This window comes from Miniopterus natalensis, chromosome 3 (genome assembly GCF_054644295.1).
Source record: "Miniopterus natalensis isolate mMinNat1 chromosome 3, mMinNat1.hap1, whole genome shotgun sequence".
In the NCBI taxonomy this organism is placed as follows: domain Eukaryota; kingdom Metazoa; phylum Chordata; class Mammalia; order Chiroptera; family Miniopteridae; genus Miniopterus; species Miniopterus natalensis.
Window position 1 is genome coordinate 25,806,786 of NC_142083.1, and position 25,752 is coordinate 25,832,537.

Here is a 25,752-nt window from a genome sequence, read left to right on the forward strand (position 1 = left end):
ACCAACTTTACCTACAAACTTTAGTCCTAACATCCTATTTTCTACCCCAAAGATAAGTCTTCTTCCATCAGACATCACCATTATCCAAAACACACACATATGTCTGGTTTTGTTTAAGAAATACACCCACAAACTACATATAGATCATATGTTTCTTTATTATGCATTTATTTATTTTGTTTTATATATATTAATTTTATTATATAATAGATATTAAGATATCTGTCATCTATCTATCTATCATCTATCTATCTATCTATCTATCTATCTATCTATCTATCTATCTATCTATCTATCTATCATCATCTATCTATCTTTAGTTTGTTTTATCTTAAAGACTTTCTTAAAATGTTTTTAAAAATCCATGAGGGAATTGAAAAAGTAATTTTTATGGGAAAACATATTTACCAATGGAACATCTGATAATTTCCATAATATATAAAGAACTCATACAACTCAACCCCAAGAAGACAAACAACCCAATTAAAATATGGATAAATGACCTGAATAGACACTTCTCCAAAGAGGACATACAAGCGGCCAATAGACATATAAAGAAATGCTCAATGTCACTAATCATCAGAGAGAGGCAAATTAAAACCACAATGAGATATCATCTCACATTTGCCAGAATGGCTCCATCAACAAATCAAAAACAAGTGCTGGCGAGGATGTGGAGAAAAGGGCACCCTGGTACACTGCTGGTGGGAATGCAGACTGGTGCAGCCACTGTGGAAAACAGTATAGAGTTTCCTCAAAACAGTAAAAGCAAAAATGCCTTTAGAACTAGCAATCCCAATTATGGGACTATATCCTAAGAATCCGAAACACCAATCAGAAAGCATGTACGCACCCCTATGTTCATAACAGGGCAATTTACAGTAGCTAAGATCTGGAAATGGCTCAAGTGCCCATCAGTATGAACAAAGGGTGCATATATTCTTTCTGACTTGTGTTTTGGGATTCTTGGGATATAGTCCTAGAAGTGGGATCACTGGATCAAATGGCAGTTCCATTTTTAATTTTTTGTGGAAACTCCATACTGTCTGTGGTTTTATAATAGCACTATTTGTCAACAGGTTTCATCTACCCCCACCACTTTGGCAGAATATCACTCTTCAAATTAGCCAGAATTCACATTCTGTCCCCCAATTCACACTCGTGTCTCATCTTTGGTCATTTCTGATTAAACTCCTTGAGTATATGATCTGTGAATTATTCTGTGTGTCCTGAATCACAGATGCATATCAGGGAGAGTGATCTGAAGCGCAAAGCAATGGATCTCCGACACCTCCCAAGACCTCTAAACCAGTATCACTGGTAGATAGTATGTACAGTGTGGGAGAAAAAGTGTGTGCTGAGGCTTTGCTGAGCACTGTGATATAAGTGCTATGGTATCTATATTATTCTCGTTGTCCTGGAAATACTGAATATCAAAGACAATCCAATTGTTAAATTTTTTAGTTAAGTTCAACATTTTTTTTCTAAAATTCTGTATTTGTCAGTGGCTTTTTTTTCTACTTCTTCATTTATGTCCTGAACTGACTTAGACTTATTTTTAAAATTTTTTTCTTGAAAATTTACTTATCAGAATGATCACCTGGGCATGATATCCCTCATTATTATTATTTAACATAATTTATAAATATAATTCATACCATTATTATATAATTAATTTATTTTACAATTATGTATTTATTTTATCTTCCAAATAACTCCTTTAACATAAACACATACCTAAAGTCTTTCATCGAACCAGGTTTCTGCTATGAGCAGTCTTCAGAACTTCTAAAAACTCACCATGGTGACATATTCTTAAACAGATTTCCCTTGTTGCAGACACAGCTGCAATAACCATTGATGAAATCCTGAAGAATGTTGATGTATTGAAATATGTTTTGAGAAGCACATTTTAGATTTCAGATTTTATTGAAGATCTTTTCAAATTCGGTGTTAACCATAAAATTGGTGACAACATGATGGATGTTGTATCCTTATGAAAGTTTCTTTATGGAGTTATTAGAAATCCTCTCCTCTTGATATGTCTTGAGCTTCTGTGGTTCTCAGTCTTATGCAAACAGTGCTTTGACAGTGCAAGTGACTTCATGACCAGTCTTGGACTAGGCAAAGGTTGAATCTGAAGCAATGGCTATTAAAATAAATTTGACTCCTTGCACTGTTTAGAACGAGCTCAGGCACTCTACCTGCCTGCCATTATTAATTCATATCTGGCAAGTTTTAGGGATCCTGAGCTACTCTGAGGGAGGACCATAAACATCTTCTGCATCGAATACTGAGCTACTAGTTTCTGTTCACCCTTCCTTTTCTCCTTCAATCTTCAGTAGAAAAGTAAAACATCCCCATTGAATAACAAATCTCTAAGGAGTTCTGTATGTCTCTTAATCTCAGCACTAAAACCAACAATAAAGTTGTGTTACACATTACATCTCTCCCACAGCCAAGGTCTTCTTGCAGTTCCTCTAATGTGCCTAGAATGTTCCTACCTTGCTGCCTTCACATTTACTCTGCTTTTTATACAAATATTCTTTTTCACAAAACTATTCATGCACAAGTCTGCTAGAATGCCACATTATTAGTGTCTCCACCTCCACTTTTTAGTAAGTTAGTATAAAATAAAACACCATGTAACTTAAACTTGGTGTGATTACAACCTACCGCCTAATGTCTCTGCTGCACTTTGCGGAGCCTGTGCAGGGAAAGACCAGCCCTCCGACCTGCATTTATGCACACTCTGGTGGAATGACTGATCAATACCTCGCCTTTCTCCTGCAAGGATGTGTGGGCGCTTTCCTGAGCAGTCCCCTGCTGGCTGGTCTGTGCTGCACTCAACTCTTTCGGAACATAGAGAATAGAATTGCTCACCAGAGTGAATGTTATATTCTAACAGTTCTTTCATATGATGGGACTGAGACAATGAGGCCGTCAGAATAGCAGGTTAGTGATCCAGTGACACCTCACCCCTTCACAACAAACACAGCTGGGGGTTCCCTGAAGGAAGAATTATGAATGCTCAGACCTACCTTTGCTGAAGTGTCCCCCCAAGCCCGGGCATTGGCAGTCGATGCCTCTGACGTTAGAGGTAATGACTGTGGTCCTAATTAACAGCAAAAGAGGGTCTGTATTAGAAGAGAAGTTCAAGCCCTACTTCAATTCCTAGCCAAACAGAAAATACCCCTTAAATGTAATTATGTTTCTTACATTGGATTTAGCCATGCAGTCATTCACTTATCTATTCTTTCATTAATCATTCTTTCATTAATCAATTTATTCATTCTATAAATATTTATGTTATGTCTGTTTTGCTTGGGGCAGGAGACATAGTGTCAGACAGCACACACTAGCCATGACTTCATGGAGTATGCAGTCAACTGGGGAGATATTCTACAAACAAACACAGTTTTTCAACAGCAGTTATTGCAAGTGCTACAGAAGAATATACACTGTGTGGGAAATTGTTTAACAGTGTCCTTAAGGGAGATTGGGGACTTAAGATGGCCTATTTGAGAAAATGTCACTTATAAGATTTGAAAGCTGTGCTAAGATTGCCTTGCTTTTTGATTATAGCTAAGTCTTGGCCTGATACTTTGTTATATTTTTTATCTGCTTCACCTGTCATTTACAATCTGATCCCCGACCGGGTTGCCATATGTGGATACTATACCTGTACCAACATTAGCCAAGGCTGCTTTGAAATCTGAGACAGGCACAGTTTTATGGAAATAACTGATCTAAGTTTTTTAATATTAAATGAAAAATATTAGTAAAATAAAGCAAAATTTGAATAATGAGTATAATGTTAAAACAATGGGAGTGTAAATGATGAAAATTTATACTAAGAGTCTCAGAGAGAAAGAGAAAACAAAACAACAAACAAAAAACATAATAATAGTAATAATAATAATAAAATACTGAAGTTGACAAAAATGAAATTTTGTCTTCTTATTAAAAAGCCATTCTAATTAAAGTGAAATATTAATAAAGAAATACAACACATATATATCCTAAAGTGATTCTTATAGTCCAATGTAAAAGATAAAAACTTTACAGCTTTTATTATTGTTATTTTTAAAATTTATCTTAATGATTTCAAGTCGTACAGATGTCCCCCTTTCCCCCCATTGACCCCCTCCACCCAGTACCTGCCCATCCCCAGGCTTCCACCATCACTGTTGTCTGAGTCCACGGGCTATGCATATATACCTATAAGTTCTCTGGTTAATCTCTCCCCCACCCCACCTCCCTCCGAGATTCATCAATCTGTTCCATGCTTCCATGTCTCTGGATCTATTTTGTTCATCAGTTAATTTTGTTCATTAGAGTCCACATATAAGTGAGATCATGTGATACTTGTCTTTCTCTGACTCTAAAGGAAGTTCTTAAGGCTGAAAGCAAATGATCCCCAACTAAAACACAGAGGCACCATGGATTTTACTAGATAGGATGAAAATCATTGGCCCAATTGACTTGGTTGTAAAACCTGAGCACTCATGACAGAGATGGAAAAGTATGGCATTGGTTCCTCTTGTCTACACGCTGTTTATACAAGTGCAAATTTATTTATCTCACTAAAACCAATAGTATTTTGAAAACTGTGTTCATTAAAAATCTCCAGCTAATAAACATGAAAATAATTGATAGAACCGAAAGAATCATAATTCCTAACTAAAGTATGGATAGTATGGATTTGAGATAATGATTATGAATTGCTGATAACATCTTTAGGTGAGTGGATGATAGGCTATTTAGTGTATAGACTAAATTATTTCCCTCTCCTTCCCAAATCCATACGTTAAAACCTTAACATCCAGTGTGGCTTTATTTGGAGATGGGTCCTCTACGGAAGTAATTAAGCTTAAATGATGTCATACATATAAGGCCCTGATCTGATAGGATTGGTGTCTATGAGAATGGACACCAGAGTGCACTCTCTTGTGCTCTCTCTCTCTCTCTCTCTGTGTGCGTGTGTGCACCAAGCAAACGGCATGTGTGGGCACAGTGTCAAGGCAGCCATCTGCAAGACAGAAAGAGAGCTCTCACCAGAAACCAAAACAGCCAGCACCTTGATCTTGGACTTCTAAGCTCCAGAACTGTGAGAAATAAATCTCTGCTCTTTAAGTCATCCGTGGTATTTTGTTATGGCAGCCTGAGCACACTAATTCCCTGGGCCTTTGTGTGACGCTCTTCCCCCAAATGCAGACTGTACAATGAAGGGACTGAGCTTTCAACATACTAAGTTGTTGGTTAACATGAATATTATGTATCCCCTGATGTGATTCAACATCCAGAATTCAACATCACCTGTGTGTTGTTCTGCAAAAACATTTAATTTTCAGTATTTAGATATAATTTCCAGTTTTTGATAAGACAGGAAGTAAAAAGCAAATTAATTTCCCCCAAGAGGAAGCAGAGACAATTAAAGTGGTGGATCTGTTTACAGACATTCCTTTGAGCCTCTTTAGCATTTGTTTTGTGTGTGTGTGTGTTTTTTTAACAGCTCTGCTATATTTAAAAAAAAAAAAAAAAGAAAGAAAGACTAATGGGAAATAACAAAGGTAAAGCTCTTCCTAGATTTTGACAAATTAGATTGAAAGAGTACTTTTAAACTCAATTAGGAAAATTTAAATATAATCTGGGTTTTGCAATCTAAAAGATTATTCCAAAAAAAACCCAAAACAAGTGTTAACAATAACAGGCACTGTAAGATCTCATTTTGATTAAAATCCCTGTGTTTGTGTGTGTACGTAGAAGAATCACTAAACAATTATTTACAAGAAAAAGTACTAAAAGGTTGGTGGTGATGTCTGGATGGTGAAGCAATGACTTTTTAATGTATTTAACTTTTGCTTGTCTGTATTTTCTAGTTTTGTACTAGAAATGCACAGCTCTTGTAATGAAAAACTCCATTAGAAAATTAGCTCTTTTAAGACATGCATTCTATCACTAGCTGTCAATTATTGACCTCCCTTTATTTCATTAAAGAATTCAATCCCCAAATAACTGTGTTTCTTTTGACCTTTGCTTCTGACACATTCCTTAATGAATTCAACATTTGCATGAATGGTCCTTGTAAAACTGGGGCCTCTGAATTCTGTAATCTTCTATCTTGATCCATTTTACTTTAGCTGTTCCCTCTAAAGGTTGTATTCTCAACTTTGACATTCCTAATAACACCAGCACCTCTGAAATTTTGATTCAGATATTCCATTCTGAATTAAACATATCCCCATGCAAGTTCCTGTGCCAAGTAAGTTTCCCTATAGTTGAGGCCTTTTATCGACTCAGTCTGTCTTTCATATCTTCACACTCCATTGTATCCTTGATTTTTTCTTCACTAGTTTAGATTCCCTAGGGCATCACTGTAACCAACCTCTTAGAAATATCTTTAATTTTGTTGCTATTTTTTCTTTTTTGGTCACACTCATCCATGGAAAACCTAAGCACAGCTACTACTGTGATTTCAGGTTTAGACTCAGTTCTGGTGCTTTCTAGGAGACTATAGCAGGGGAAAATAAGTATTAGGAACCCTGTTGTTCCATCAACAATCACAACTTAGGCGCAGAATTAGATATGAGAGAGAACTCGCTTTGGAAACCTCTGAGGAAAATAGCCCCTTCATAAAATCAAATCGACAGTTACGTTTTCTGACTTTGACTTCAAATAGGTGACTTAACCTTTTGTCAATAAGAAAACTTTTACCAAAGTATTTCTTTTGGACCTTACTATAGTCACCTAATCGCTCCTTATTGCATGAGGCTTATGCTCAGAGACTGTGGTACTTATTTTTGTACAGTCTTCAGTATTCAGCTTGTGGCATGATCGATGGATAGATAGGTAGATAGACGGGTAGATAGATAAAATTTGTGTTCCAAATAGGAAGAAAGAAGAGAAAAAGCAAGGGAACAAAGGGGGGACAGAAAGGAGGGTAAAAAGAAGAGAAAGGAAAGGAGAAAAATGTTGGCTATTCAATAATTAAAAAGAGGGTTTTCTGGAATATTTTTAATACTTAGCAAACCTAAAGCCCAGTTACAGCCCTGCCCTTTATGAAAAGATTTCTTTTACAAGTATCCCCAACTTTACAAAAGTTTGCTTATAGCACTTTGCTTTTATGAAAGATTTTCACTGGTACCTGTTTTCACTAACAGAAAAAAGCATCTGAAGAGGATTTTTACTTAAAAAAAAAAAGGGTGATAATAGCATTCGGTTCGTTTTGCAGGAATCATTATGGAGGCAGCTCGCCCAGGAGACGCAGAGGGAGTGGCCCCACCGAGCTGCTTCCCTGGGAACCACACTCATCGTCTCAGCATCAAACCATCAGAGTTTTGAACTGTGTCTATGAGCATCTGTGCTTTATCTTCATTTACTTTGTGTCTCTGTTAGCAAGATGTGTCTTAAGGTGATTGTTTCTTCTTTTTACACCATCGTGATTTAGGAAAACTTTCATAGGAATGCACTACTTTCAGACCGTGGGAGAAATTTTTAATCCACTTAACCTCACGAGAGCCTACCTGCAATAACGCCCTTCAAAATGTATGAAGAAACAATGACTAAATACAAATATAAAGAAGGGCAAGAAATAAGTAATGGCTTCTTAATTTTTGCTAACTTAATAAAATAAAAACATTTTTATGAAATACCTATGTAAATGTTGATGCACATAACAAAATCCATGAATACTCAGCTTTTTATCATCATTAGGATTAGAGGTTTATGTTTGGTAGCTCTTAAATCAATTAAGTATAGTTTTTATTATTTTTGACTTATTTTAAGATTTGTTTCTCATATTTAGTGTCAGGCCCAAATTTTGGTCTGGAGCCAAGAACAATATAGTATGAAATTTGATTTGCTCCAGAACCTACAGAAATCTGTACTGTGGAAGGATTTTCTTACACCCAACAGGCATGGCATTTGCTGCTGCGAAGTGTTTAGTAAGTTTAGGGACTGTGTGTACCTCCCTGGGCTCGGCAATCAAGAACGCTTCCTGCAGAATCATGCGTTTTAGAGCCTGAGAAGCCAATGCCACCTTGAAATTGTCTAATAATACACCAACTGGTAAGCTGAGTAGAAAATCTTCCATGTAAATTATAATGGGGTCTTTTTTCTTTCCCATTGGTATATATTTGAAGATCTTTAAAAATATCCTAGAAAAAAAAAAGGATGTTACATTCTTTACCATTTGCTTTAAAAAGGATTTTCCACTCGTTCATCTCCAGAAGGTCATCTTTGAGATGTACAAGCCAGCCCTTCATTAGGTCCCCTCTTGCATTCATATTTAACTTTCTTTCATTCGGTGGCCTTTATTAGCTGAGCTCCTGGAGCTTGTAGCACATTTTAAACAGCAACACTGGGAGGATGTAAATGCAGAATAATGTATCAGGACTCAAATTTGCATGGTCAAATGTCAAAAAAATTAGGCTTTCCCCAGAACCATGTCAAGAGAAATAACATAAGTGGGCAAACTCAACAGCAGGCATGCCATTATCACTTAGCCCAAGCTGTCATCACTGCCAGCTAGTGGAAACAGTGGTCATTAGCTGGAACTCTGCCGGGGGATGCTGCAATCCTTCCTTTTCTTTTTTTAAAAAAGATTTTTATTTTTTCCCATCATCTGACAGTATTTCACAGAAGACCGCAACGCGATGTTGCCTCCCTGACAGGAAAGTCAAGAGCTGGTGGAGGGTGCCTTTGGAGTGGGAGCAGCAGAAGAACTAGGGAGCAAAATCCATAATCGTCCACTGTCAGCTAGAGGGTGCAGGCATTGCCTTACCTATCGGATAAATACTCATTAAGAGTAATCACTTTATTTCAGCTCTGTAATGACATTAACAAGCTTGGAATACAGGGAATTACATGAGTCAGAACAAATAATTGAATATTCTACTGCGGAGGGAACACAGCACAAGTCTGCCTTCATGTCATGCCGTTTCTGAAGCCAGCACAAGCATGCAATTAGATAATAAGCTTAAACAGCATTAAATTGGCGCTGCTGAACCACCACTGAGAAAAAAGAAGTATTAATTGTTCAGCTCTCACCTGCTTGTAATTTCATGCAATGCGAATACTAGTAAGGCTGCCCTATTTGTATTTAAATGGACTTAGGCCCAGCGTTTAAACAAACCAACAAAAAAACAATGTAAAGAGAATCTGAGGAAGGGCACAAGAAAGAGGAAACATTACAAACCATTTTAGTTGCAGGAGGGGCTTCCTCTTTGAAAGGATGGAGAAGATAAAACTTGGCTTAAATTTTTAAATTTAGGGCTGCCATGGTATGAACAAGCATCCTGCATTCTGACAGGGAATTTTTTTTCAAATTTACAATAGAATCTTCTGAATATGGGCACTGAGGAGTGACTCATGCAGTTCAGTACAATTAACAAGTCTGAGTCAATAGTCAAGGATAATGATATAGATACATACAGATACACATACAGACACAGACACAGACACAGACACAGACACAGACACAGACACAGACACAGACACAGACACAGACACAGACACAGACGCAGACGCAGATACAGACACAGATACAGATATAGATACAGACACAAGTACAGACACAGATACAGATACAGACACAGACAGATACAGATACAGATAGATACAGATACAGACACAGATACAGACACAGACACATATACAGATACAGATTTAGATACAGATACAGATACAGACACAGGTACAGACACAGATACAGATATGAATATAGCTATAGATATAGATACAGATATAGATACAGATATGGATATAGCTACAGATATAGAAGCATAGATAGATAGATAGATAGATAGATAGATAGATAGATAGATAGATAGATAGATGTAGATTCACCTATAGACATAAATATAGATATGACATAATGTTGGTATATCACTAATCATGGAAATATTATGTGAATATATAGCTTTCAAACAGAACAGAATAATTTTGTGTTGTGACAAACAAGAAAAGATGGTTGAAAGCTGATAAGCAACTTGAGTCACTTTCTTAACTTGTTTGATTTATTAGCAAGCTAAGACCCTGAAAAAAGAGAATGCTGCATTTTTGACAACCCCATCCCCGTGCCACCCAAACTGTCATTTGGTGTCCTGGATAGCCTTAAGCATGAGTTAACCTGATGTGATGCATCAAATTACACACGCTGTTCCAGAATGCAGAGGAGCAGCCAATAAATATGCTGGCGGCTCTGGCATCCACACAGAGAGAATGCGCCTTCCCCTTCTAAGGTGTGCTGCCCAGATCAGGACAGATAGTGATGAGATGTGAGAGCCTGGGTCCTCCAGGGAGAGTGATTTGGGAGGCATCAGTTTACAGTTGGTTCTTACCACAACCCCAAATCTGTGTCGTTTTTCAGATGAGCCAATCAGCACTGGATATTTGATAGGCAAACTCAATAATCATTTATAATCTTGACAGGTTAAGGGTCTCCAAGGCAAACCTTAATATACACAGTGGGTTTGAAAATAAGAGAAAACAAATAAAGAAATCTCTATATTCCTGAGCAAATGTCTTTTCTTTGTCTAGTCCTACAATTGCCCAATCAGGGTTTTTCTTTATCATTTCCTTCCTCACAGGACACACAAAACCATTTTCAATCTATTTTTTAAGTAGACCATCATCCAACCTTCATCTCAGTCCTTGTCTATAACTCATGTAGATGTTTGAAAGTTATTCTTTAACAAAGGGAAAGGGAAACTAGATCTTCAAATAGGACACTTTAGAATGTGCCAATAAGATTGAGAACTAAAGTAGAAATTGGGTATTTATCATATCTGTCCTATAAAATAACTTGAAATTGTTAGAAGAAAGATTTTCCGCTAGCCCCAAATTTTTAGGAAATAATACCTAGCATATTGCATTGCGCATGGCAGGTGCCCAATTTATCTTTAAGAAGATCCAAGGAAAGGACGTTCTGCTAGTAGAAAACTGGAATTAATATTAGCAGTAGCAGAAATATGCCCCCTCCTCTCTCTTTCTCCTTTCTCATTTTTTTCCCTCTCCCACCCTCTCTTTCTTATGTCCACTCTCTCTCTCTCTCATTATCAAGTGATTCTAGTTCCAATCTATCTATAATAAGAATCTCTTATAATAGATCTTAGCTTACATAAAATGCTTATTAATCATACAAAGAAATATCACAATTACCATTTTTTCAAGAATAATGTATCTATTGAATACTCACTGTTTACCTACCTGTGTTCCAGGCAGAGTAAAAGGTGTCATCAAGTATGTGTATTTTCATCTGGTCAATGGCATGAATGAGACTATTATGAAATAATGCAAACAAAATGAAGACTCATAGTATATAAAAGATAATCCAACATGGATTCACAAAAAGGAGATATTTATGTATCCAGTCAATGAATTTTGATTGATTACCTACTAAATGCCAGGCACTAAACTCTGTGTAATACACAAAACACACCCTCCAGGAGCTTTCCTCTCTCCGAGGAGACAAGCATGCACAGTGAGATGGAGAACATGGCATTTATTGCAACTTGCAAATAAATTTCTTTGGAAGAAGCACTCTTGTCAAGATGAAAACAACAAAATCCTGTGGGAGATGTGGCAATCAAATGACATGAGATAACAGGACAAGAAAGCAACTCCAGTTAGGGAGATGGAAAAAAAGTCAAGTGTCCTCCAAATGACTCTTCATGACCATCCCAGTGAATACCAGGCACCAGGTCTTCAGTAGAGTTCAGAAGAGGTTGGACAGGTTCTGCTATTATTTTATTGATACAGACACAGCAGTTGCATTCTGCCTAGATGCAGAAACTTGGGAGAGAAAGAAAGGATGACTCCTGTGGCGGGAATTTTCAGGAAGGTGGAGAAGGCTTTGGCTGACTCTGCATCGAAACTGTATTTCCACTTAAGCTTGTTTCGGTCCTTGTTAGAAACCTTCTGAGCCCTGGTCCTTAGAAAGAGGTCAACTGGTATAGATTATTTCATGCAGATAGTTTTTGCAAAGCCGTGGGGGAGTAAGAGGATTCATTATTACACAGAAGTGCCTTCCAGCTTAGTTCTAGAAGATAAAGTTTTCTAGATGAAGCACCATGCATGAAGCTGATCTTTCATCATTAAAGGGGGTTATGATTTTTTTTCATGAAGGTGATGAAGACCCATGAATAGCTTAGAGTGGGGTATTGGGAGTGCAGGCGTTATGCTGGTTATATTATCATAGTGAAAATATCACAATGAAGGGAGATTGAAGGAAATGAGACCAGAGGCAGTAAGACCAGGAAGTAAACTATCCTAATATTCAGGTTTGGGTAGCTTGATACTACCAGTCACCAAAAGATTGATTATGAAAGAAGGAAGAGCAGGTTTGAAACTTTGGGACATGTGAAATTTTAGAGATATATGGACATCTAATTAGAAAAATCATTGACATGCCTGGGACAAAATCCTGGGCCTACCTCAAAACTCCCCGAAGTTACATTCAGTTTGAAAAAAGGGAAGAGTCATTCTTCCAAGCATTTTTTCCCATTTTTAAATGAATGCTTTCAACACCTTGCCATTACAAATGACTCTGGCTCGCATTATGGTAGATATCTAGAGCAGTTAGAATTAAGTGTGGCTGTGAGTGACAGAAAATGTGAAGTAATAGTGATTTAAGTAAGATATAAGTTTAATTCTTTCACAAAAGTAAGAAGTGTGGAGGTGGACATCCCAGATATCCATGATCATCAGGGAGCAAGATGTGTTCTCGCTCTGTCTGCTCTGTCATCATTAGCAAAGCCTGCACACTTCGAGATGCCTGCTCTAACTTTGAATTTCAGCCAAGGGGAAAAAACTGAAATGGAAGGAGGTTGTGCCAGCAGCACAACTTTGGGTTACAGGTTCTTGTCCAGAACTTAGACATATGGCCACTCCTGGCTGTGAGGAAGGATGGGGCATATGATTTTTGTGCCATGTGACCATGTGCCAAGCTACAAACGGGAGTGTCTGTTGAAGAAAAAGGGAGAGAATTGATATGAGAGAAGAGTCAAGTCTGCTCTTCCTCAGGCTGAGGACATTTCCTATTATGCCTTTATGCTAAGAGATTTTCTGTAAAATATCAAATCATTTAATAGAAATTAGATATGGTTTTAATGAAACCAGGAAAATCTCAAAAAGATAAAATATTCATCTACAAGTACATCTTCTCAAAACACTTAATAAGAAAGTAAAATAGTACAGCAGTGCTCAGAAAAGCCCCAGAATGTTCTGATGGTCTATTTTGAGTGTTCCCCAGGCTACCTCCTTGGCCAGGTACAGAGCCAGCCCTGGGGTTTGAGGCCAAGTTCTGTGTAGGGTTGAATCTGGTTGCAGATCATGACATAAGCTTTGCACAAAGAGTCACGTCATCACCAGCATTTTCAAATTGTATATTTTCAAACAGTACAGTGTGCATTTTTTAGTGGGAAACAATAATTAATGCTTTTATATGCAAATAGGCCAGGTAAAGACACTATGGGCAGTTTGGCCTGAACAGCGGCACAGCCATTTTATGCCAGCCTACCCAAGTTGTGGCTGCTGACTCTGGTCCATCGATCATAGGATGGACTTATCTGGGATTTCGTGGGATGGATGGCAAGTGGCCTTAATTTATGCTCAAATATCAGTGCGTTTCCATGACTACTTAGCTGTGCCTTTCGGCAAAATGGCATGCTCATACTTAAACTTTCTGTCTACACATTTATCCAAATGGTAAATTTGTACCCTCTGTTAACTTTACCTTACTCTCCTGAGGTTCATGTCTTTGGCTTCTCCAGAGCCATGTTTGAAGGAGAAGAAAAATAAAGCAGTGTTAACTTATATATAACATTTTTGAATTTCTGCCCTCAATCTCATGTTTCTGGAGGCCACAGGAATGCTTCTGAACGAGTTGAGGAATGGTCAGGGATCATAGAAAAGAAAGCTGGAAAATGACTCTTATAAAAGCTTATGATGTCACAAAAACACACACATGATGAAGACGCCCACGAGAACAACCTCACGTGCTAAAGTCAGGCTTATCTTGGGCAATTCAGTCCTGGGTCCTTGTTCAGTGAAATACGTTCTCAGAGCCAGTTCCTGACTCTATGACACCCAACTCATACGCTGTGACCCTCGATAGGTTACACTGGGAGTTTCTACTTGCCTTTTTCCTTTTATTATTCACCCCTTTTTATCTTGTCTCCCACTTTAATAAAGACCACAGCCTAGGAGCGTACAGGTTGTAAGAGCAAACACTTACACAGGAGAGTAAAGGCTCACCGAGGCCTCTCGTCTACACCCAGTTTCCACTGTTGCAGCTCCCTGCCCTCTGAATAGACGCCTCCACCACTCAAGGACTTCAAGGGCCGACAGTCACATTTCATGTTCATTAGCAGTCAGAGAGCTATGTTTTCATTGCTCCAGGGCCCTTATTTGGCACTTAGTGGCCACCTGCTGATTGACTTTATTAACGCAACTTTGGTTATTTAGTCTCACATTATCATCTTAACCCCTCCACCAACTTCCTCTGTATTTTACAGCTACTTTACATAAAACGCACCACATGCTACTCTTTCCACATCTACAATGTACAGCAGGCTGCTCCCCTCGCAGAGAAGCCTCGTCAGGTCCTGGGTGAGGCTGGCATTTTCATGTAAATGGCAAGTTTTATATCAATGTCAGATTAGCGGCCAGGTTGTTTAAACACTGAAACCTTCTGACCAGTTGACAAGACAGGATCCCCATGAAGAAGGTGACATTTCTGAGGCATCCGCATCTCTGAGGTTTTGATGTATTAGTTGAACTTTCCCCCGATGGCGAGCGATATAGACACTCTTGTCAGTATTTTACAAAAAATAAAAAGGTATTCTTTGTTCTTGCCCCGTACCTTTCACTTGAAAATTATTCTGTTGCCCAGTTACCTATTCCAGTCTTAGCCTTTAGGAGTTGGGTTAATGGAGGTAGAGACCATCGTGACAATGTGCCTTGTGCTATAGAAGGGTGACAATGCATTGTGCACCTGAAGCCCATTGTACACCAGGAAATTCTCTGAGGCAGACAGAGCTCCTCTTTCCATGGTAACTGCTTACACACTAGAAAAGGTGACCCATGATGTTGCGTAGGTTTTCAATTTATTCTTGAGAAGATGGGGGCTTTGGGAGGAGGGGCAGTGATAATGGTAGAAAGAGAAACACTGTTGTACTTTTAGAAAAAGCCATGGTGTCTTGGTTGTTTTCTCACAGAATGAGAAAGAAGCATGTGTCATCCTTAGGCAATTTGGATAACATATGTCATACACAGAGCACAGTGTGTCCACAGCCAATAAAAGAAGTGTGTTCCAGATATCGCATGCACAGAGTTCATAGTCCCTTGATTCACTCACTCGGTAGGGGGAACAATCCATCTCTCTCTTTTCTTATATCGTTGTTCATGCCATTATGTGCCCTATATTACATATATAAAAGATCTGCTGAAGTGGGTGAAATTAGACAATGGTTCTTTGCACTTGGAAGAAGAGGAATAGCTTAGGTACTGTTGGAGTGGCCAACGTCTGCCCAATGCCCACCTTCCACTTCTGACCTCTTCTCTGTACTCCAGCACTTCATGTCCATGGCCTGATGGCTATGTTTCCCTGGTTGATTTGACTGTCACATGTCATTTTTTCCAAACTTCTGGAAACCATGACTGCATTAATTCTAAGGACAATAATATTAACAACAGGGCTACTTTCTAGTTGCATATATTCTCCCTTCTCTTCATTTTATAACCCAGGGGGTTTTTGAGTAGTGACATTTCTAAAATATGTCCATAATTATGTTTTTCTTGCTCAGAAACATGTAATAGCATCTTATTGCCTACCAGATAATTCTAAAACCCTTAGCTTGGTATTCAAAGCTCTCTATGGTTAATTCTTAACCTAAATTTTTTTTATTTATAAGTGACACCCATTACTCCTGTGCATTAATTCAGGTCAAGAAATATTGTATGCGATTCCCTAAACACAGCTGACAGCATCCCGTCTCCATTCTGCCTCCAACTCTTTCTGTCTGAAGCCTACATACGCTGCAAAACCCAGGTCAAATGCCATCTTCTTACGGAAACATCTCTGCTCTGGCTACAGAGCGGAAAGTCCTTTCTTTGTAAATGTTATATTTTCTTGTAAACTGATTGAGCACAGAGATGATGCTTCCCTGTGCCTTTGAACTCCTGTGACTCACCATGTAGTACTTTGTGCACAGAATTATGAGTAAATTAGAACAACTGTTATTTTTGAGAGATTAAAAATTATGGGAATAAAATATCTCTCTTGCCTGTCCAAAAGCTATATTCTTACAAATCTAACCTAATTAAACTCAGGAATCATATGCCATTATTTCTCTCGTGAACTTTTGTTTTGTTTTCAGAGGTTAACATGCACATGAGCATTTATAGCGAGTGCATTTGTACAGCTCCACTATGGAAAATGGCTAAAGGCTGCTGGCTGATGCTGCTGTGTTGACGATGCATGCCAGATGGGTGAGCCTTGTGTTTTAAAACCTAAAAGGTTAAGTTTTAAACAAGATATATAACATATGAGTATCTATATACACAACTAAAACATAGCAGAGATAATTTTAGTTAAAATTTGTATTAAATTGTCAGAATTGAGTTAGTAATTAGTACAGAAAAAATTTAAACTCCCCCATATTTTAGCTTGCGTAATCATTCAGGCAAATATTCTGAACTTGCATTTGAAAGCCACTCTGAATAAATTGGGTTCTGATAAGTATTTGCCTTGAATACCAAGTTTCCTGCCTTAAATCAACACAAAGTGAAGACCAGAAAGTCAAACAAGAAGAGAAAACTGATTAACATGGACCTCCATCCCTAAGCCATCTTACTGTTTATGATATTTTTTTTCCTACCTTTATGTCAGTGTAGTGTGGAAAAGAAAAGCCTGGCTGAACGACGAATAAGTCTAAAAAATGTCAAGTTCAGCTTGCAAAATTCTCAGGGGTTGGGTAGTCTAATATATCCAAAGGTGCTATGATAGAGTAGATTAGAATTTTAATCTAAGAAAATTTAAACATATTTCAAAATACGTTTTACAGTTTCTGTAAAGTTGCAAGACGTTTACTTGCCAATATAAAATATATTTCAGCAATAAATCATAAGATAAGGGAATGCATCATTGTGATTTTATGCCCATGTGCTGGTTAGTGGCCCAGACTTCAGTGAGTGCCACTGGAAGGAGGCAGTTGTACCCAAAAGAAAGCAAATCATGCCTGGGCTTGAGACCATATTTGTACATACAACAAGATTCCTTTGTGTAAAACACTGCATTTTTCAGTCATAGTTGGTTCTTTTTTGGACACCAGAGACAAGATGAGACCAATGTGAGATGATTAAGTTAGAGTCTAAAGTGATTCCTAATCATGGACTGGCCCTTTAATTTTCTTCTCATTGAAATGCCAGACCACCTTCCTAGATAAGTTAGCACTGACAGCTGATGTCTCTAATATGTTATGGATTTTCATATCAAAAGTGATGTTTGGTTATCTCAATCAAATTAAAAAGAGAAGACTCTCTCAATGGGGATTTGTTTAATCGAAGAGCCATAACATAAATAATCACAAAATTGATTAACTATAATTGTGGTAATTTTATTAAATTCCAGAAAGTCTGCAAAGCATACTGAGTTCCACAGGCTGCATCATCTGTGTCATAGTTCGCCAACTTCAAAGTTTAGTTGCAAATTTTATTCATTAGGCTTACAGAGTCACTTGTGTAGAAGTCCTGCTAATCAATTGTAATTCACTTTTTCTCACTATTGATAATTTACTACAACCTAATATTCTAACCTACTACACTAATATTGAGCATCTATTACACTAATAGTCTCGCCCAGACTCTAGGAGCTGTGTGTGACCCAAAGACATGATATATACAAGGCAGCTGACATATCCCATTTAGGCAGAGAACAATAAAGTGGGAAAATATGTAACGATAAAGTCAGCAAAGAAGAAATGTGGTGGTTTGGCTAGTGAGGAAACTACTGAAAAGATCAATTAAACAAACTCTCAGAATTTCAAAGCTCCTTCTTAAAGGTGCTATTTTTTGAATTATCTGCCTCCAAACTGTCCGTGGAGATCCTTATTGAACCATCTGGTGAAGGTTTACACAGGTGAGGTGACAGGAGTCTCCATAGGTACCATGTGGCCTTTAATGCATAAATCTGTGCTCTTGTCTGGTATGCTCTTCACCACTATGACTAGTGTTCATCTCTGAAATGTCATTGTTTTCCACTTTGTTGGCCTATGTGATAGAGACTAGCTAGATGTTCACTAATATCCTGGACCAACAGGCATGCTTTTTCCCCAGACATCCTTTCAGGCAGTTTGGGGCCCATAGGACAGTCATTGTGCCAATGGGCTGTGGTGGTTGGTACCACTTTGAGCCTGGCCTGTAACAGTTTAAGAGATTCTCAGCTCACTCTCTGTCCTCTGATCACATATTAGAAGAGACATAATCTGATATGACAGAGCTGGCAATGGAAGGGATCCTGAATGTAGAGCCACTGCTGGAAAGAGATTACTCAAGGGATCTGCTCAGTATGCCTAGATTCTAAATGAGAAGCAAAGCTTTATTTTGTTAACTTATTTATTAAGTTATTGCTATTACCTGACTCACACAGAAATTGGCATGTTTAGTAGCAAGTCATGAAACTATGTGGTACTGGGTTGTGGGATGCGAGACAGTGCAGGCTAGGAGCCCGGGCATCCCCTCTCCTGGAATGATGGGATATAGAATGTCAGGTGTGCTCAGGGTCCTTTCTGTTCACTTGCTTGTTTGTTCATGGTCCAGTATGTGTAATCCCTCAATCGTTGGCCCAGAATTCCAAAGAAGAATGGCTTTTCCAACATTTCACTCACTTCATTAGAAAACTCATATTGGAGATTATTTAAAACAACATCACATCACTGTTTGGAAATATGGTTTCTCTTCCAGCTCCAGCTCCTGGGCTGACCTGTGATGGGCTCCTCTTGTGAAACGTTTCTCTTTCCTCTTAAGCCATATGGTTCAGCATTCTAACATAGAAACCTTTTATGCTGGGTGACACCATAAAAATACAACTTGAGGGTTTAAAATTTGTTAAGGTTAAACGGATACTTGACTGAGAGGAAAAGTAATCTATGGGCTCTCTGATGCACAAAAGCATCTCCCATTCAAGTTCAGGGCAAGAATTACTGATGTTGTAACAACATTGATATAGATGGAAGTTTTTGGATTTTTTGTGCAACACTTAATTATTTGTCATGACCCACTTGTTTTAGATCTCCCTACCTTATATCACATTGTTTTAGGTTTTATTCCTACATCTTCCTACAATTTTATTGATAAATTACCTTAGATATATGTAGAGACACATTACTTAGTATAAATAACTCATACTAAAAAACATTTAGCTAATAATAGAGCCTGTGTTTTCATTTTTAGGTCAACTGGCATTGCAAATTCTCTTTTCCCCAAAGCAACGGTTTTAATACTTATATTGTTATATTTTGGTAAATTCTATCTTCAAATAAGTTATTGCATGGAAGTCTGAAAAATAAACCAGATAGAAACTGAGCTGCCCCAGTGAACTTTTGCAGAGGGCCTGGGAAGATGCAGCATGAACACCCCTGACCTAGGGTGATCCATTATCCAAAAAACAGGTAAAGAAGTCCTATGTCCAGGGCCCCTGAGCAGGGCTGGAAGAAGGTAGACCTTCAATCAGGATCACATTTTAATACTTATTGATTGCAAAGTAACATGACTGTTCCCATCCCCTAATACAACTATATAGACAGAAGGGGTCACTTCTAGTTTTATACCAGTCATTATAATCATGGATGATGTTTTAACCTGTTGGGACCGCATCATCTGGCCAAAAATCTTCCACTTGTAGAAATGCCCTTATGAACTGTCTAGCATCAGGATTTCTCTATGGTAAACTCATGTATAATTTTCTACATGTGCCTTGCTACCAAAAGTTAAAGATATTATGCCATCAATTCATGTGATAAAACTGAGCTGAAAGTGAACATTTGCATCTACCACAGGGGGATTATGCAGCCTTCACACATTTCTTAGCCAAAACAGTGTAGGTTACATGAGCTAATGGTGCTCTACGTGGTCCACAGTTGCATATGCATATTGTCCAATAATGCTCAGAATTGGACCAACAAAGCAATACAGCATCTCTCCGCCATCCAGGCTCTTCCCATCGTCCGACATTCACACTGCAGCCCCCTGTCAATCTCCAGCTCTGCCTTCCCTCAGTGCGGTGTATCTGTATTCCATATGCAAATACTCCAGTGAACGGCTTTCCTGTTTTGTAAGCTAGACTGCACCTGTAACATGTGGGATTGAGTTAAAAATGACAAGCAGACAAGCACAGGCACATTATCTTGACAAACTCAGCTTCCAAAAATTACCCTGAGCCTGAATTATTAAAATAACAAGGAATATTTCACTCAACTGTGCAGAAATGATCCTAATTGTCCACTTTAGCTAAATCCTTTCAGTCTCTGAGATCGGTCAATTTACATTGGTGGCTTGCGAATTCTTCAACTCCCATTAGAGAAAAGCACAGCAGCAGCCCAATGCACCCTCATTTATTTTAATAACCTGCCAAGCAGACATGAAAATGTTAAAGTTGGAAGGCTATAACATGACAGTATCCTGACTTGTCAGAGCCACATTATAATCTAGTTAAAATACTTTCTTTCTCTCTTTAATGTCTTCTCAGGTAAGTGGGGAACTAATTGTCAAATTACTAATTTTGTTGGCATTAATATCAATACTAAGACAAGAGGAGCGTGAACTGTTGAGTGAGAGGTGTTTCTTCTACACCTTCTGCTGCTGATGGGGAAATTACCCTGGAATCAAGTAAGGAATTAAATTTGTATAATCCACTTGCTATTTGTTGCTAGCCCACTCCTGCAAGCAGTTTTCTGACACTGCAGCTGCCCAGAATGCATCAGCGTCATCTGACCTGCTTGTGATTATTGGTGCGTAGGATTATCAGGATAATGAATGGATATTAAGTACTTACTCTGCTCTTCGGTTTATACAAGAACACAATCCAGCATGAATGTGCATATGCTCAAGGCCTTGCTATTTAGCATCCTTATACGTAAAGAGCTTTTCATCTCCTCATAGCTTTTGTGACCCCAAATTTGGATTTGTACCTATTGTCCTGGAAAAATTATCAACATCATCTTTGCTTATTTGCAAAAACTCTTGTTTTGATGAGAAATTATATGATTCTATGAGTTACAGATAACAAATCTTAAAATGTGTGTTACTCATATGGCATCACTTAAAACATGCTTTTTTTAAAAAAAAAAATCTTTATTGTTGAAAGTATTGCAGGTGTCCCATTTTCCCCCCCAATTGACCCCCTCCACCTCACTCTCCCCCTCTCCCCAGGCCTTCACCCCGTTATTGACTGTGTCCATGGGTTATGCATATAACTTCTTTGGTTAATCTCTTACCACCCTCCACCCCCTTCCCTCTTTCCTCTGAAATATGATTGTCTGTTGCATGCGTCAATGTCTCTGGATCCATTTAGTTTGTCAGATTGTTTTGTTCATTAGCTTCTTCTTAAAGAAGACCCTTCATCATTTCCTGTAGTGCTGGTCTGATGGTGATGAACTCCTTTAGCTTTTTCTTATCTGTGAAGCTCTTTATCTGACCTTCAATTCTAAATGATAGCTTTGCTGGGTAAAGCAATCTTGGTTGTAGTTCCATGTTTTTCATCACTTCAAATATTTCTTGCCACTCCCTTCTGGCCTGCAAGGTTTCTGTTGAGAAATCAGCTGACAGTCGTATGGGTGCTCCCTTGTAGGTAACAAACTGGTTTTATCTTGCTGCTTTTAAGATTCTCTCTTTGTCTTTAGCCTGTGTCTTGGTGCGGGCCTTTTTGAGTGCCTCTGTGTTTGGGACCCTCTGTGTTTCTTGGACTTGTAAGTCTATTTCTTTCCCCAGGTAGGGGAAGTTTTATGTAATTATTTTTTCAAATAGGTTTTCAATTTCTTGGTCTCTTCCCCTTCTGGCACCCCAATAGTATGAATGTTGGGCCTCTTGAAGTTATCCCAGAGGCTCCTTATACTATCTTCATATTTCTGGATTCTTTTTTCTTTTTGCTCTTCTGGCTGGGTGTTTTTTGTTTCCTCATGTTCCAAATTGCTGATTTGATTCTCAGCTTCCTCTACTCTACTGTTGATTCCATGCAAATTATTCTTCATTTCAGTTCCTGTAGCCTTCATTTCAAATTGGTACTTTATTATGTTATTGATTTTCTCAGTTATTTCCCTAATAGTCTGTTTAAACATCCTTGTAAACAAAATTCTGAACTGTGTATCTGTTAGCTTGCTTGGATCTATTTCATTTAGTTCCTCTTTTAGAGATTTCTTGGGTCCTTTCCTTTGTGACATGTTTCTTTGCCTCCACATTTTGGCTGCTTCCAGGTGTTTGTTTCTATGTATTAGGTAGAGCTGCTATGTCTCCTGGAATTTGCAGAGTGGCTTTGTATAGTAGGTGTCCTGTAGGGTCCAGTGGCTCAGCCTCCCCAGTCACCTGAGCTGGGCCTTCTAGGTGCTCCCCTGTGTGGGGTGTGTGCACTGTCCTGTTGTAGTTGAGCCTTGGTTGCTGTTGGCATCACTGGGAGTAATTGACCCCCAGGCCAGTTGGCTGTGAGGACCAGCTGCAACTACAGCCAAAGAGCTGCTGTGCTGGAGACACCCCTATGGAGCAGGGTTTACTTCAGTGGGGCTTTGGTGTTCACCAAGTGCACCCCTTGAGTGTCACCCGTGGATGTGGTAGGGTTGTAATCCAGCATGGTTGAGTCTGACCACCAGGTGCACTGTCTATGGGGCCTCCCAGGAGGTGCAAAGTCAGCCTCTGCCAGTGCCTTGCCCAGGGCCCCCCAGCATGAGCTGCACAGCAAACAGCAGTTGGCTGCTCCTTGTGCTGGGCTTGGCGGTGCCCAGGAGAGGCCAAGCTATGAGCCAATGCAGCTGCCGCTAGTGCCAGGCCTGGGGCCCCTTATCAAGCTGTATGGGGCCCACTGCTCCTTGTTTGAGAGATTTTAGGAAAGTCCTAAGCATGAGGCTGGAGAGGCCACTTGCACAGAAAAGCCCCTGGAAATGGCCTGGATGAGCTGCAGGTGGGGAGGGGCGGGGCCTCCGGGAATCACGGGGCGGGGCCAAAGGTGCGAGTCAGGTGCTGGCGACTCAAATATGGCGCCTGCCTGCGGGCTGTGTGCGGGGAGGACTCGCCACAGGAGCCATGGCCTCCGCCAGCCCTTCTGCCCGGGAGGAAGCCGCCCTCCGCCTCTCACCCGGACCTCAGGCAGGTTAGTTCCTCCCCGAGTGTCCCGGGTCCTTTCAGGCCGCTGCCCGGCGCTGGGCTCAGAGGGAGCGTCCGAGTGAGTCCGTGCCGGGCCCTTTAGAGGAGCTGCTGGGGCTCCCGCAGCCTCCGCCACCCTCAGGGACAGTCCCCGCTGGTTTCACAGCCCGGAGTTGTGGGGACGTCTCTTCCTGGCCCTGGAGCCCTGGGCTGGGGGCCTGCTGTGGGGCTGGGACCCCTCACTCCTTCAGGACACCCCCACCGCCGAGATTCCCTCCCGGGTTTCAACGGTGGCACCAGGTGTGGGCCCTCGGCCGCGTCTCTGAGTTTCAGCCCTGACCTGCCTGTGTCTCCTCCCCTCCTCCCGGTCTCGGTGCTGCTTCAGTTCCCTGGTTGTGGGGTTTCTGTGCAGCCAGATCTCAGGAGGCTCTGAGTGCTGGTGGTTCTGTATTTTAGTTGTAATTTTGATGCGGTTGCAGGAGGCCGCGGGTGCAGCTGTGACCTCCGCCGCCATCTTGTTTCCCCCTAAAACATGCATTTTGAGGTGCTTGGTGGAGAGTGTTCACTTATGGGGAATACAGGAGGACGGGGTTTGTGCAGAAAGTGAGGTTGTTTAGCAAGGAGGTGAAGTGGTGGGAGTGGGCAGAAAGCCAGGCTGTGACCATTCTCTTTTGGGGACCAAAGTTAAGGGAAATGGTTTCCAAGCCTTGGGTTCGAGGTGCTGTTCAACTGTTGGGTTTTGCTCTTGGGAAGAGGGGGATCTTCAACTCAGGAAGTCAGGTCTGCTCTCTAACCAGTTTTTACAATGCTTAGAAAGATGGAAGAGAAGGAAGGACAGCATGATAAACATGTGAGTGGTTTTAAGAATGATGGAAGTCACAGAGCACCCCCTGAATCTCCAGGGGAAGAAACTGAACTCTGGCGGTTTGGTGACCACTGATTTTCATCACGGCAATTTCCTCAGTTCATAAAGGAAAGGCTTTGGTCTCCACCATCAGCATTGGGCAGTGAAAGAGAGGGATGCAATAGCTTATGGGACATGGAAAATGCAAAGAACTGGCTTCACTAATTTATCAGATTTGCACACTTTCCTATAGTGTATTTATTTTTATATTTTTCAGCAGTTTTAAGTTAACATCATTCAGAACCATTATAGGTCACAGCACTTTTGCTATTTTTCTCTTGAAAGAATCTGATTATTTGTTTGGATGCTTTTAAATGATCAAATCAAATGAAGTTTTTATTTACGAAAAGGGTTTTTTCCACACTAAACTTCTTCTTGGTATTCAGGTAATAATGTTTGTGTTGAGCCTTAATTTTCACATTCACTGATGCAATTAGCAGCTGAGATGTTCCAGGTGAGCTTAGACACCTGGGTAAGGTATAAAACAATTAACTGCTTCACTGTGAAAATGCTCATGTCTCCATTGCAGGTAGCAAAACCATTGTTTGTTTTTATGTTTGTTTTTCCTGAAACTGAAAAATTAGTAAGCACAAAATTTGCTCAATAAAGAGATTTATATATCAAGGTACCCAGTAGAAACCTGTGACATGGGAAGTCTGTGGGTCATGAATGTCTCACAGGGAATAAAAATCCAGAAAGACATGAGTACCTATAACAGAAGGACAAACTCACAGTCTGGGATGTAGTCATGAGAGCTAGAAGAAAACCAGTAATACAGTTCTGAACATGTAACACTATCACTGCTTTCTATAGAGCCTAAAACTCAAACCCCGAGGTGGAGCTGTTAAGATGATCTTACTGAGTACCTATTGTGCACATCAGGTGGGGCTGTGCCTCCCAGTCTTCTTAAGGTCAGGGAGGTACAGTATTTTCTTTTCTGACTTGTTTACTCAAGCCCACCTGTGTGGTATGAGTGTTGTGTACTGAGGCTGAAGAAGACATGGGAACAGTGTGTCATCATGGATTTTCAACTAGTTTAAATATGTCGTCCATTTCCCATGGTGAGCAATATTGGTGAGGAGACATGAAATTCAGGGAGCCATTTACAAGAGGGAGGGTTCTTGCTTTTTCAGGAAACTTCATAAATTGTGGGCAGTTTTTCTTAATTTCAGACTTCATCCTTTTGCTCTTTTTGCTTTCAGTTGGATCCCATTGAGGCCCACAGGCTAAACGTTTTTCCATCCACGCCTCCTCCTTGGCTGGTATACATAGCTATAATTATCACTGGGCATCCCTGCCTTGGGCATCCAGCATCTCACGTCCTACCTTACAAAATCCAAACTGATCTTCTGTGAGCATTTTCACACCAAGCTGGAAATTCAGTTGTTTGAATCAATGTGGCCTGTGATCCGTCTCATAGGCCCTGTCTTTTCTTTTCCCACTGCCACTTCCCATTTCCTCCTGGTTTTCTTACAAGCCTCACCTTGATCTTATTT